Genomic DNA, 13,559 nt, shown 5'->3' on the forward strand with positions numbered 1-13,559 from the left:
TGTAAGGAACGTTTTAACCACATCTTTATTATATGAAAAAGAGATTTGCTGTTGCTTCTCTTTTTCCATTAAAACACCTATCCTAGGGGGTTGAATGGAAATTGAACAGACATAGGTTACCATTACACTTTAAAGTACTTTAAGAGGAACATTTCTTCCCTTTAACTGTATTTCGGTTTAAGTTGGTCATTTTTCTCCTAAGCGAAGGAAGAACCTCGTGCTTTCCCCATCACGGAGAGGGGGCGGAGCATCCTCTAGGAGCTTGGAAGAAAGCTGCGCCCAGCCAGTCTTCGGGGAGGAGCTGCATTACACACAGGCTTCGGAGGCTTCCGTGGAGAAGCTTGGAGGTAATGGCTGTCGTAAATGCTAGTTATTTTCAGAGAGTTCTCGAAGATTTGGAATAAAGGTGAGAAAAGAAGAGAGTGCTGCTTAGGAATAACGGGAAAGGAGTGTCGTTCTGTGAGGGTCGTTGTTTCTGTGAGGGAATTAATATCTGTGTTTTGTGTTCCTTCAGATTATTTTAAAAGTCCACAGTCGGGGAGGTGGTAATCAACATTACACCTGTGGAAAAATATTCTTAAAGAGGTAGCAAAAGCTAACTTTTTAATAGAGCATTTTATGTTTCCATCAAAAGGCAGTGGTGGCTGAGATAAATGATGAAACAAAACTTGGGAGGTTAATCTTCCTTATTTTGAAAAAGGTTGTAATAGTCTTAAATGAAAAATTAAGTTGTTGGGGATGTTGGTTTTTTATATTACTTTGAATGTGTTGTGTTTCTAACAAATCTTACTGTTTTGGTGGAGTATGTTAGTAATTTAAAGTAATGCATAACTGTGCAAATTCGAGTATCTCTGAGAATTAGTTTGGTTATTTGTCAACGGATACACAATGACTTAATATAATAGCTTTTTAAATAATGTGCAAAATATGATCTTTGTCTGTACTTCTACCTATCTCTCAAGAGAATTGTACAGTCCTATTTGTACTGCAATGGAAAAAATCTAAAAGATCATAACAATAACAGACGTGCATTAGTATAATAAAACACAACAAACAATATACTTAGTAATAAAGGATGCCTGATAAAAAAGGATGTCAGGGGAAAAAGGAGGAAATTTTCCACTTCTTTCTTCCACATTTTACTTAGCATGTAGTTTCTATGTTGGCATAGAAACTGAGATGAGAACTTAAAATCATGGGGAAAAGCTACTTTCCCCAAAATAGCGTAAACTCATATATAAACAGGGAAAGGTGTTCAAATATGTGGCTAAATAAATGTAATTTTAAATAGTATATTCAAACATGTATGTGATGAGGAAAAAAATAAAAAGGATTAGACATCAAATGTATGCCGTGAACAACTCAGGGTTTGAGTACTGATGATGTGTATTTTCATCTTTAGATTTTTATGTACTTTTAGATTCTTTTGGAAACGATAATGGAGCTGAAAAGGGAATAATCACTTTTGTTACAGACACTTGAGCAAATAGCCACACACACATTCCATTGTCTTTAGCTGCAGTAGGATTTTTCTATGGGTCTGAGAAGGCTCATTACCTGATTGCTTGTGCTTTTCTTGCAATTCAACTAGTGAGGCTATAGTCCAGACTCTGGTTCAAGCAGAACATATTTATCTTTATACTCCTGAGGAATAACTCGTAAAATGTTTTAAACATATTATGATATAGTCATATAGGATAGTATATCTATAATGTTGAATACTACGCAGCTGTAAAAGGAATGAGTTAACTCTAAATGCAATGATTAGAGTAAATGTCCAAGGTAGTTTCTAAAAATAAGCAAATTGAAGAATGGCCTGTATCATGTAATCCTATTTGTTTACCAAAAAGAATGTGCATGCATTAGTACAGTGTATGCAATAAAAACCTGGAAATATACATGCTACTTTATTAATTGGAGAAATCTGGAAATAATACATGCCACTTTATTAATTGGAGATATAAGTGTTCTTATATCTCCACACATATCTCCAATTAATAGACAGAATATTTTAACCTTCTATGTATTACATTTCCCCATTTTAAAAATTTCATTTTGAAAAGAGCAAGCCTGAATAATTTTCATCATGAGAAAAACATAAAATTTTAGAAATGTGGAAAAAATTTTGTAAAGCAATTCACAAAAAGATGATATGGAAAATAATTATTGATATGGAAAGATGTTCAAATATATTACTGGAGGAATAAAGGGTCTAGTTTCAAAAAGCTTCCACATTGATGAGTCTCTACAGAAAAAAATCTAGAAATATACAGAGCAAACCATTACATTTTGACCATTGTTGTGGAGATTTCCTTTCTTCTTTGGAAATCCAAAAGATGTAGAAAGATATATACAATTTGCATGAGAGATATTATGATGAAAAATATTAAAACGAGAACATTATGATCCCATTTTTGTATAACACATGCACAGAACTCTTAAACTGAGAATGAAAAATTCTAGAAGCCTGAGTGTCTGCAGTTCTGGTTCTGGTCACAAGATGGTGCTTGCCAGGTTTCCTAAGCTTTGTCCAGGCAAATATTTTTATGAAGTGGACAAAGCAATGAAATATGTTTTGTATTAGCCGACTATGAGACAGCATGTAGAGTGTGATTGAAATTCCATTCAAAATATTATAAATATCTAGAAGAAAAATCCCCACCAATAACTGACATGAAGACTCACACAGAAATCATAAAAAATGCTGCTACATAGAGTCTGGCCCATAGTAGAAACAAGTCAATTGTTCTTTCCCTTCTCTCTTTTCTCCACCTCATAATTTTCCTGAAGGATATGATTTTAGCATGAACGAAATAACATAACTGACCCAGAGAGCATTTCATATTATAATAACATGAAGGAAAATAGATGGCATCTACATCACAGATGAGATTTTGCCTCATTCCTGTGTTTTGGAATGACAGCCTGTTAGAGTTTAGGTAGGGAAATTTATTTACACCTTTTCCATTTCATTGGTTTGATTCCCTGCCAGCCGAGCCCCAGAAAGACAGGTCAACCACAGAAGTGCTGAGCCAGGTAAAGACCCTGCTGGACAAGCAGCTGGAGTGAGAATCAAGACAGCTGGACCACAGGACCAGACCCAGCAGGATCCATGTAACAGTGAGTAAGACTCTTCCCATTTCACAAAACATTTCACGGTATAAACATGTTGAGAACTTGGAGAACAATGTATTTTGCTTCCGGCTCTAAAGTCATCATAGCATTTTAAATTAAAAGCCACATTTCATGTAAGGATTATGTTAGGTTGAGAATTTGGGGTGTACTTCATTTTGTTTCCTGTTCTACAGCTATCATGTTTGTAATTAAAAGTCATAACTTCTACTTTTTGGAAAGAATCCATATATTATACCACTATGAAGAAATCATGCAAGAGGCTATGCAGGTGTCTCCCTGAGGCCTGACTCTGTAGTCCTTGACAACTATACTAGGTTGTCATACCATAAACTAGATAACATAGTTATAAAGGTTTCTTAGAACCTGCTTAAGGTCTTACGACCTTCTTGAATCACCTGTACAGTCATGCATGGCTTAACGATGGGGACATATTCTGAGAAATGCTTCAATAGGCGATTTTATCTGAGAACATTATAGAGTGTACTTGCACGAACTTAGATGGTATAGCCTACTACACACTTAGGCTATATGGTATAGCCTATTGCTCCTATACCACAAACCTGTATACCATGTTACTGTACTGAATACTATAAGCAGTTGCAACACAACTGCCTACAGTGGTGAATACTGAATACTGTAGGCAGTTGCAACACAACTGCCTACAACATGGTGCTGTTGTCTCCTAGAATAACAATGCCCTTTTCTGGAATACCCCCTGAAAGACCTGCTCTGTGCCTATTTTATGATTAACATTTTTTTTTCTAAGTTGAAGGAATATACTAAAATAAGATTAAAAAGTATACTAAGTACATAAACCAATAACAGTCATTTATTATCATTATAATAGTATTTGTATATCCAAACATATCTAAATATAGAGAAGTTACAGTAAAAATATGACATAAAAGACAAAAAATGGTATACCTGTATAGGGGAATTACCATGAATGGAGCTTGCAGGACTGGAAGTTACTTTGGGTAAGTCAGTGAGTGAGTGGTGAGTGAAAGTGAAGGCCTAGAACATTATGTATACTACTGTAGCTTGAACACTTAGGCTACACTAAATTTATAAAAAAAAATATTTTTTAATGATAAATTAACCTTAGCTTATGGTAACATTTTACTTTATAAATGTTTAAATTTTTAAATCTTTTAACACTTTTGTAATAATACCTTAAAGCACTAACACATTGTACAGCAGTAAAAAAAATAAAATAAAATAATTTCTTTCTTTATATCCTTGTTCTATAAGCTTTTTTCCTATTTTAAAAAATTTTTTATTTTTTTTCTTTTCAAACTTTTTTTTGTTAAACACCAACACACATATTAGCCTAGGCCTATGCAGGGTCAAGATCGTCAATATCACCGTCCTCCATTTACACATCTCGTCCCACTGGAAGGTCTTCAGGGGCAGTAACACTCATGGTGCTGTTATCTCCTAGAATAACAATGCCCTTTTCTAGAATACCCCCTGAATCAAGACCTGCTCTGTGGCTATTTTATGGTTAGCATTTTTTTTTCTAAGTAGAAGGAATATACTAAAATAAGATTAAAAAGTATAGTAAGTACATAAACCAATAACAGTCATTTATTATCACTATCAAGTATTAGGTACGTCACATAATTGTATGTGCTATACTTTTATGCCACTATCAGTGTAGTAGGTTGTTTACACCAGCAGCACCACAAACAGGTGAGTCATGAATTGTGCTTCAGTGTTACAATGGCTGTGACCGACATCACTAGGCAACAGGAATTTTGCAGCTTTATTATAATCTTACAGGAACATCGTCATATATGCAGTTTGTCATTGACTGAAATGTCACTATGCACGACATGACTATATTCTCTTAAATAATATTTTGTAGTGGTTTAACAAACTTAATTCTTTCCCAGCAACCATCACAAATCCGTGCCTCATAACATTGTGCTGTCAGTGAGATTGTTGATGCTGAGCCTCATTGTGTCCATGAGCTCTCCTTTGGTTGCCTTGGATAGACAGGGCAGTAGTGGCAGCTTAGAAAAGATTAGAACCCAGCATTCACTTACGATAACTCAGAGGGTTGCAAAAGGCCAAATTATCCAAGAACAAAAACAATGTCCCCGATACTGCCAAAGCTCCTCCCACACAATTCCTTTTTTATTACACAACAGAGAAAATAACGATGGGATATTGGGTTTGTGTTATAATACTTCTCTTTTTTGTACCCCCCCCAAATATATTCCACACATCTAACCCCACCTATCTGATACCCATTGTTCGTTCTTCTGACTTATGTCTTGTCTATATTCTCATCGTCTACCTTCATCCTACTTAGGAAAGTAAATTTTTTATCTGATCTCTTTTCTTCTTTGCCATGTTTTAATGCAATCCAATTATCACCCATTGAAAATACTTTATTCAAGCTACTTTGTGAAGGTTCAGGGGGATAAAAGAGGCTACAACAGACCAGAACCATTTACTATCCCCAGATAAATAGAATGAGGCTTCTTAAAAAACAAAAACAAACAAAAAACAGCTTTTCTAGACAACTAAGTAGCTAAAACTCTTTTTATTATTGTATTTTTAAATATATTAATGGCTTAATATTTAATATTTGGACAATCTAGGTTAATATAGAGATACAGGTGACCCATGCATCCTTGCTGACTATGCTCTCTAGGATATGGGAGATGACAACCTAGCATTGTTGTCAAGGATTGGACAGTTTTTCTCCGCTGAGCTAATAAAGGTTTCAAACCCACACTGTCTGATTTTTTGGCTGTCTGAAAAATTCAGAAACATAACCATGTCATAATGCCTTGGTGATAAACTCTTACAAGCTAAACATTGGGTCCTGCCAACAGAAATCCATATCTCACCAAAGAACTCTGTGTCATTTTAAAGTTGCTTACCAGGAAAATTTTGACCCAGGCTGACCCTTCTGTTATGAGTCTCTGGAAGAATGATGGCTTCTTTCTTTAGAGTCCCCAACGCAGACAGTTTTCTTTTATTCCATTTGATCATTACAGGAAGAGATGTGTCAAATGCAGTTCTGTGTCTCTAACCTGAATAGCGAGAATGTGGCAGGAGATGTGTTTACCCACTCACTGTGATAACAAATGGGGTTGTGAGGGCCTCACCAACTTTACCTAGTTTTATGATTTTTTATAACATTATCTTAAGAGACCTAAACCTCAGAATCATTATCCATTAGCAATGTGTAGGCTCTAATGCTTCCTGGGAAACAACACCTGAACATTAAAGGCAATAAAAATCTAAATTTAAATCTTAATTTTGTGAATATTTTGTGAATAAAAAAGCTCAGCAAAAGAGGATAAAAATGCAACTTTCCCATACTGAATTGGCAGCTGCAAACTGCAAAGCACAGGAGCAAGGAATTGCCAATTGTTAATGAGGGTAGAATGAAAATGGCAATTCTCTGTATAACGAATGATTTTCAGCCCCTGTCCAGGAATCACCATATCTGAAAGGGAAGCTGCTGCCAGGCCCCTATAACACAAAAGAGACTTCTCATAACTGATCTAAGGCCAAGTTAATGCTATCATGCAGATACGGTCAGTGCAAAAGCATAGTGCAGGCTGGGAGTGGTGGCTCACACCTTGTAATCTTAGCATTTTGGGAGGCCGAGGCAGGCAGATCACCTGAAGTCAGGAGTTTTAGACCAGCCTGGCCAACATGGTGAAACCCCATCTCTACTAAAAGTACAAAAATTAGCTGGGTGTGGTGGCACATGCCTGTAATCCCAGCTACTCAGGAGGCTGAGGCAGGAGACTCACTTGAACCCAGGAGGCAGAGTGAGCTGAGATCGTGCCACTGCACTACAGCCTGAGCGACAGAGCAAGACTCTGTCTCAAAAAAAAAAAGAAGAAAAAAGCATAGTGCATGAAAATACTTTTTAATTTGTGTGGGAATGTAGATGGATGTAAGAGATAGAAGTCAAGGATAGTAAGCATGGTAGTTGCTGAAGATGGTTGTAGTTCACCAATATGTTCACCATCAGAGACATGAGACTAAGCAACACTCACGCTGGGGTTATTTCTTTTTTTTTTTTTTTTTTTTTTTTTTTTTTTTTTGAGACGGAGTCTTGCTCTGTCGCCCAGGCTGTAGTGCACTGGCGCGATCTCGGCTCACTGCAAGCTCCGCCTCCCGGGTTCACGCCATTCTCCTGCCTCAGCCTCCGGAGTAGCTGGGACTACAGGCGCCAGCCACCGCTCCCTGCTGATTTTTTGTATTTTTAGTAGAGACGGGGTTTCACCGTGTTAGCCGGGATGGTCTCGATCTCCTGACCTCGTGATCCGCCCACCTCGGCCTCCCAAAGTGCTGGTATTACCGGTGTGAGCCACCGTGCCCGGCCACGCTGGGGTTATATTCACCAATTTCCTCACAGTTTGAATGTGAGCGACATCATCTTTGGTTCTACCAAAGAAACAGGATTCCAAGCCCAGGAGGGAGTGAATAGTGGTGGAAAGAGGGCATACCTCCTGTTTTGGAGTCAGACTTTGGCTCCGATTTTGTCTCACCCTCTTCCTAGCTTTGTGACCGTGGCATTAGCAAGAGTGCCCTTGTTTCCTGGATCTCTATTAGTTGTATCATTTATTTGCTTCTTAGTCAATTTAGGTAGAAAAATGCCATCTTATTGCTGTTTTATATTTGCATCTCTTTGATTATTAGGGAAGGTGAATATCTTTTATGTATTAGTTTTAATCTTTATTTTGAATATTTGGGTTTTGAGGAGTCCCGATATATAGCACCTCCCTTTCTCCACTGAACAAACTGGATAGATAGATATAAAACAAATGGAGTTGCAGATGGAAGCCAAAATGTCAACATTACAACAGTACAAGAGGAAGAGGAAGTTGCGGGGTATTGATTATTGTGAGAATCAAATGGGCTTATATATTAACTATTATTTTATTTTTTTTTTTTTTTGAGATGGAGTCTTATTCTGTTGCCCAGGCTAGAGTGCAGTGGCGCGATCTCAGCTCACTGCAACCTCCACCTCCCGGGTTCAAGTCATTCTCCCACCTCAGCCCTCTGATTAGCTGGGATTACAGGCACCCACCAACACGCCTGGATAATTTTTGTATTTTTAGTAGAGATGGGGTTTCATCATGTTGGCCAGGCTGGTCTCGAACCGCTGGCTTCAAATGATCTGCCCACCTCGGCCTTCCAAAGTGCTGGGATTACAGGCTTGATAACAGAACTCCAAATTTAAGCAAACCTACCAAAATAGCCTAGAGGTTTGTAGCTGTACAGGAAGGGACAGAGATTCCTGTGGTGGCACCATATGAGCTTGCCCTCAAGGAAGTAAATATTAGGAGTGGGGAAAAATTATACTCTCAGAACATTGTGAATTGTCTATTTATATCTTTTGCCCATTTTTACTCTGCCATTTATTTCTTATTAATATGTAAGAACTACTTTAGTGATATTTTTGCGTTGAAAACAGTTTTGTCAATTTTGTTCTTATATTTTCAAATTTGGTTTATTGTGTTTTTGCCAATAAGAATTTTTTTGTTTCCAATTTCAGGATATTCAGATACCTACATATCTCTTTAAGGATTTTGGTTGATGTTTTATGTTTAGAAATGACTTTAGTTGAAAAAAACGATGAAACTTTCTGAAAGATGAATGAGAAGACCTGAATAAAAAGAGAGATATACATCATGTGCCAGGGCCAGAAGAATTAAAATATCAGGGAATTGTTTATCCACAAAATAATGTATTAATTCATTGCAGTACAAATAAGGATGTAGAGGGGCTTTTTAATAGAGCTTGACCAGTCAGATCTTGAAATCGTTTTTAGAAATAAGTTGCCAAAGTAGGCAAGAAAAATATGTAAAAGATGTTCTTTACTGAGTCTTTATTATATGGTAAAGGCATTTCTACCTTTTGTTTTTCCCAGAAAATCACCCACTCTTGTAGTTTGAATGTAAATTAAACAGACACATGTTGCCATTCCGCTTTCAACTGCTTTAAAAATGATAATCTTTTCGCTTTAAGGGAATTGCAGTTTAACTTGGTGATTCTCTTCCCTTTGAGGGAAAGGTCCCCTTGCTATTCCCGTCACTGGGAGGGGGCGGAGCCTCGTCGGAGCCGCTCGGGAGCTGTACCCGGCCAGTATTGGGGGAGGGGCAGCATTTCAAGAGGCTGCAGCTGACAAGAAGCTTCAAGGTAATGGCTGTCTTAAAGCCAGTTATTTTCTGGGAATTTCTTCGGGCCTTGGTGTTAAAGTAAAAAAAAGGAAAGAAAAGAAATAGAGATTGTTGCCTGAGAGAGGTGGGAATGGAATGGTTTTGTTTGAACAGCTGTTATTGGAACGGAATTAATCCTCTGAATTTTTGTTTCGCCCGATATTTTTAAAGTCCTCCGTGTGGGAATGGGCGATCAAATTACAGTTTCTAAATTAAGACTTCGGTGAGACGTGCTGTTCGTGTTAATTTTTTACGTGGCACTACATATTTCTATCTTTGTTACAGATTTTATTATATTTTGACTTAAACACATTATTCTACACAAAAAATGATAGAAAAATGTAAACACACAAAGAGAATGACATATAGGGACACAAATATAAATGTACATGAACATGGAAAGGGATTCAGATATGCCGTCGAGTGGTAACACTTGTAAAGATGTATATTCGTTTTCCTTAGGAAGGGAACTAGACTCCCGAGTTAACAGTCAGCATCTCTGAGTGTTCATCTCTGAGTGTTCAGATTATGGAAGTTTTTTTAAAATCTATTTTTCACTACTTTCAGCATTTTTAGAATTGTTTCCATTTGTGCTTGTTTTCATAATAAGAGCAAAATAAAGCCAAAACAGTATACCCATTTTGTTTCAAATACATAAACACACATAGACACCACAGACACGCTCCCATACTCCCTTGTCTTTTGTGAATAGTGGAATTTTTCCTGGACCTGATCAAGTGGGTAGCCTGGTTGCTGTGTCAACCACAGCCTTGCATGTGTCCTCCCTGCAGCCCGCTCTTTCAGTCCACAGGTACAGCCATGGTCAGCAAGAACCACTTTTCTATATCATCTAAGTTTAAGAGTGAGAAACGGATAGGATTTGGTTTATTTCTATGAACAGTTTTAAAAGTATTATGTACTATGGTGCATCCATACAATGGCACGTTATATAGCTGACAAATGAAAGTATGAACTTGTAGTGACTTGAAAAGGTGTCTGAGAAGTAAAAAGAGCAAACTGCAGAATGGTAAGCACCATATTATGTCATTTAAACATAAAAGACTACATTAATACATGTGTAACCAAATCAGAAAAAATATAAACCAGCCTGCTAATGGAATTATTTGTGCAGTTGAAGAGATAGGGCAGGCTTTACTATCACTATTTTTGAAAAATTCTTAATACGTATTTAGCCTTTTTTAAAAACAAAATCAGAAAAAAGATTGAGGTAAAATGTTGCAAAGTTGGGGGAAAATTGCATTTGAAGTGATTCACTAAAAAATCACATTGAAAACACTTAGTAGTATGCAAAAATGTTTAAACCATGAGCTTAAGCAGGACAAAAAGCTGATTTGAAATAATATGCATTCATACGTTTATGTAAAGAAAAATATGGAAAGATATACAGGAAATAATATCTTTCCAGAATTATACTTTCTTTTTATATATCTTTCTCATATTTTCAATTTTCAGTAACCATGCAATTATTTTTCTGCAATCCGACCATTGGAGGTGAAGAGATTCGGATTCCATTTTTTAAGTAATGCATAACAAAACTAAATTTGAGGATGGTATATTCTAGAAGCCTGAGAAAGCTGCTTGCTGGCAGGATGTAGTTCCCACCGTTCTCCCACAAGGATGTTGTAGTAACAGTTCTGTTTCTCGTCACAAGATGGTGCTTGCAAGATATCCTAAATTTTCTCCAGACAACTATTTTTATGAAGTGAGCAAACAAAACAATGAAATGTATTTTATTATCAGACTATGTGACAGCATGTAGAGTGTGATTCAAATTCCACTCAAAAAATTGTATATGTCTAAAAGAAAAACCCCACCCAAGAACTGATGTGAAGCCTCAAACAGAAATCATTAAAAATGCTGCTACATAGTCTGCCCCATATTAGACACAAGTCAATTGTCCTTTCCCTTCTCTCCTTTCTCCACCTTGTAATTTTCCTGAATGATATTATTTTAGCATGAGCCAAATAACATAACTGACAAAGAGAGCATTTCATATTATAAGAACATGAAGTGAAAATAGATGGCATCTACATCACAGATGAGATTTCCCCTCATTCCTGTGTTTTGGAATGACATGCCTGTTAAAGTTTAGGCAGGGAAATTTATTTACACCTTTTCCATTTCGTTGGTTTGATTCTCTGCCTTTATCAGAGATGCACTTGACATGGGAAATCTGCATGTGATGCCAGGTGAGCCTCTGAAAACAGTGGAACCACAAAAGTGCCAAGCAGGGTAAGGGCCCTGCCAGACAAGCAGTTGGAGTAAGAATTAACACAGCTGGATCTTAGCGCCAGACCCACTACTATCTGTGTGACAGTGGGTAAGGCTTTTCCCATTTCACAAAGCATTTCATGGTAAAAACATTCTAAGTTGAGAATATGGGATACAACTGATTTCACTCTCGCTCAGTAGCCATAACATTTTAAACTAAAAGCCACAGATTCTAATGTTGGGAAAGAATTATATATGCTAAACTCCTGTAGGAAAAGTATGCAAACAGTCATAATGATGTCTAATTATGGAAGACTTGGATGCCCCAGCCATCTGCCTGACTCTCACGAAATCCTTAAAAACAATCCTTTCCAATGGGTGGCCGTGGCAGCCATTATGAATCTCTGACTTCTAAGTTTTTTCTCTTAACAAGGTCATTGCTGTCTGGATTAGTCCAGGGGATGCAGACCCCCAGTATCTGTGTCTGGCTGCCTTGGGTATACAGGGCAGCACCGTTAGCTTAGAAGAGTCTAAAAAGAATTCCCCTAGAATAAGCCTTGAGAGACTCCAAAGTACAAAAATATTCATTAATAGGAATAGTGTCCCCAACATATTCCCCAGCTTTCCCTGGGCATCTCTCACCACCCTCTCATACACACGTATATTCATTCCTTAGATGTAATAACTATAATAAGGGCTACAAACTGGGGCATTATAGAACTACTCTTCTTTTCTTAGATTTTTAAATATTTCCCCCCCAACCACAATATGTTTATTTGTCTTGTGCCCAGTATTTATTCATCTTTTGTCTTCTCCATTTCCATTGTCCATCTTCCTACTCCTTTGAGAGAAGAAATCCGTTTGCTTATTCTCTTTTTTCTTTGCCTTTCCTTTAAATGTATACCCTCTAGTATTGCCTATTTGAAATTACTTATTCAAGCTTCCTTGTGAGTTTTCAGGGAGGCATGAACAAGCTACAGAAGAAGAAAACTCTTTAGTAGCCCTAAGGCAATAGAGGCCTCTAAAACCACTAGTTTTCTGGTTAAACCAGACAAACGCAGACCAGTGACCTAAGAATTTTTGTTAGATGATTGAAAGTTCACTGACTGATTTCTAACCTATATCCAGATAATAATTCAGATCTATGGTCTATTTGAAACCTTTTTTCTTGTCCCCTTCTTTTCTATGTCTATATCGACCTCTTGCTTCACACTTAAATTGTCACTGAACTTTAAAAAATTATTCTAACCTTGTAATATATTTTGATATCTGGTAGCACTAGTTGTTCCTCCAGTCCACTAATAAAGTCAGAACTAGGTCCTAAACCCATGTCTCTATATCTGTTTGTGAATTTGGAATATGTAAAAACTTTGCCATAATACTTGCCTGAGGAACTCTGAGGTTTAGATATTGGATCTTCAACAGTGTCTCATATCTCCTTACTAAAGAACTGATAAGTACCTTTATTTAGAGTGGTGGTGTGTCCAGAGTTGTTTCCTTCTGATGGGTTCTTGGTCTCACTGACTTCAAGAATGAAGCTGTGGACCTTCGCAGTGAGTGTTACAGCTCTTAAAGGTGGCACGGACCCAAAGAGTGAGCAGCAGCAAGACTTATTGTGAAGAGTGAAAGAATAAAGCTTCCACAGCGTGGAAGGGGACCCGAGTGGGTTGCCACTGCTGGCTGGGGGTGGCCAGCTTTTATTCCCTTATTTGTCCCCGCCCACGTCGTGCTGATTGGTCCATTTTACACAGCGCTGATTGGTCCATTTTACAGAGTGCTGATTGGTCCATTTTACAGAGTGCTGATTGGTGCGTTTACAATACTTTAGCTAGACACAGAGCACTGATTGGTGCATTTTTACAGAGTGCTGATTGGTGCATTTACAATCCTCTAGCTAGACACAGAGCGTTGATTGGTGCATTTACAATCCTCTAGCTAGACAGAAAAGTTCTCCAAGTCCCCACTCGACCCAGGAAGTCCAGCTGGCTTCATCTC

The 13,559-nt window shown here is 37.4% G+C and overlaps 1 protein-coding gene across 7 annotated transcripts in view; it reads left to right on the forward strand.

Annotated features, from left to right (window-relative positions):
• The first annotated feature begins 219 nt into the window (after positions 1–219).
• The window catches only part of PWWP3B (PWWP domain containing 3B), a 35,018-nt gene continuing 21,678 nt past the window's right edge, over positions 220–13,559 (forward strand). Inside the window, exons 1-3 of one of the 7 annotated variants that reach the window (XM_009439446.3) lie at positions 282–347; positions 2,993–3,120; positions 9,181–9,312. The gene's annotated coding sequence lies outside the window, so the exon portion shown is untranslated. Of the gene's footprint in view, positions 407–2,992; positions 3,121–9,180; positions 9,313–13,559 lie in introns of all 7 variants that reach the window. The other 6 variants (XM_001142997.4, XM_009439442.3, XM_054677134.1 and 3 more) reach the window with 6 other exon arrangements.

This window comes from Pan troglodytes, chromosome X, assembly GCF_028858775.2.
Source record: "Pan troglodytes isolate AG18354 chromosome X, NHGRI_mPanTro3-v2.0_pri, whole genome shotgun sequence".
Taxonomy (NCBI): Eukaryota; Metazoa; Chordata; class Mammalia; order Primates; family Hominidae; genus Pan; species Pan troglodytes.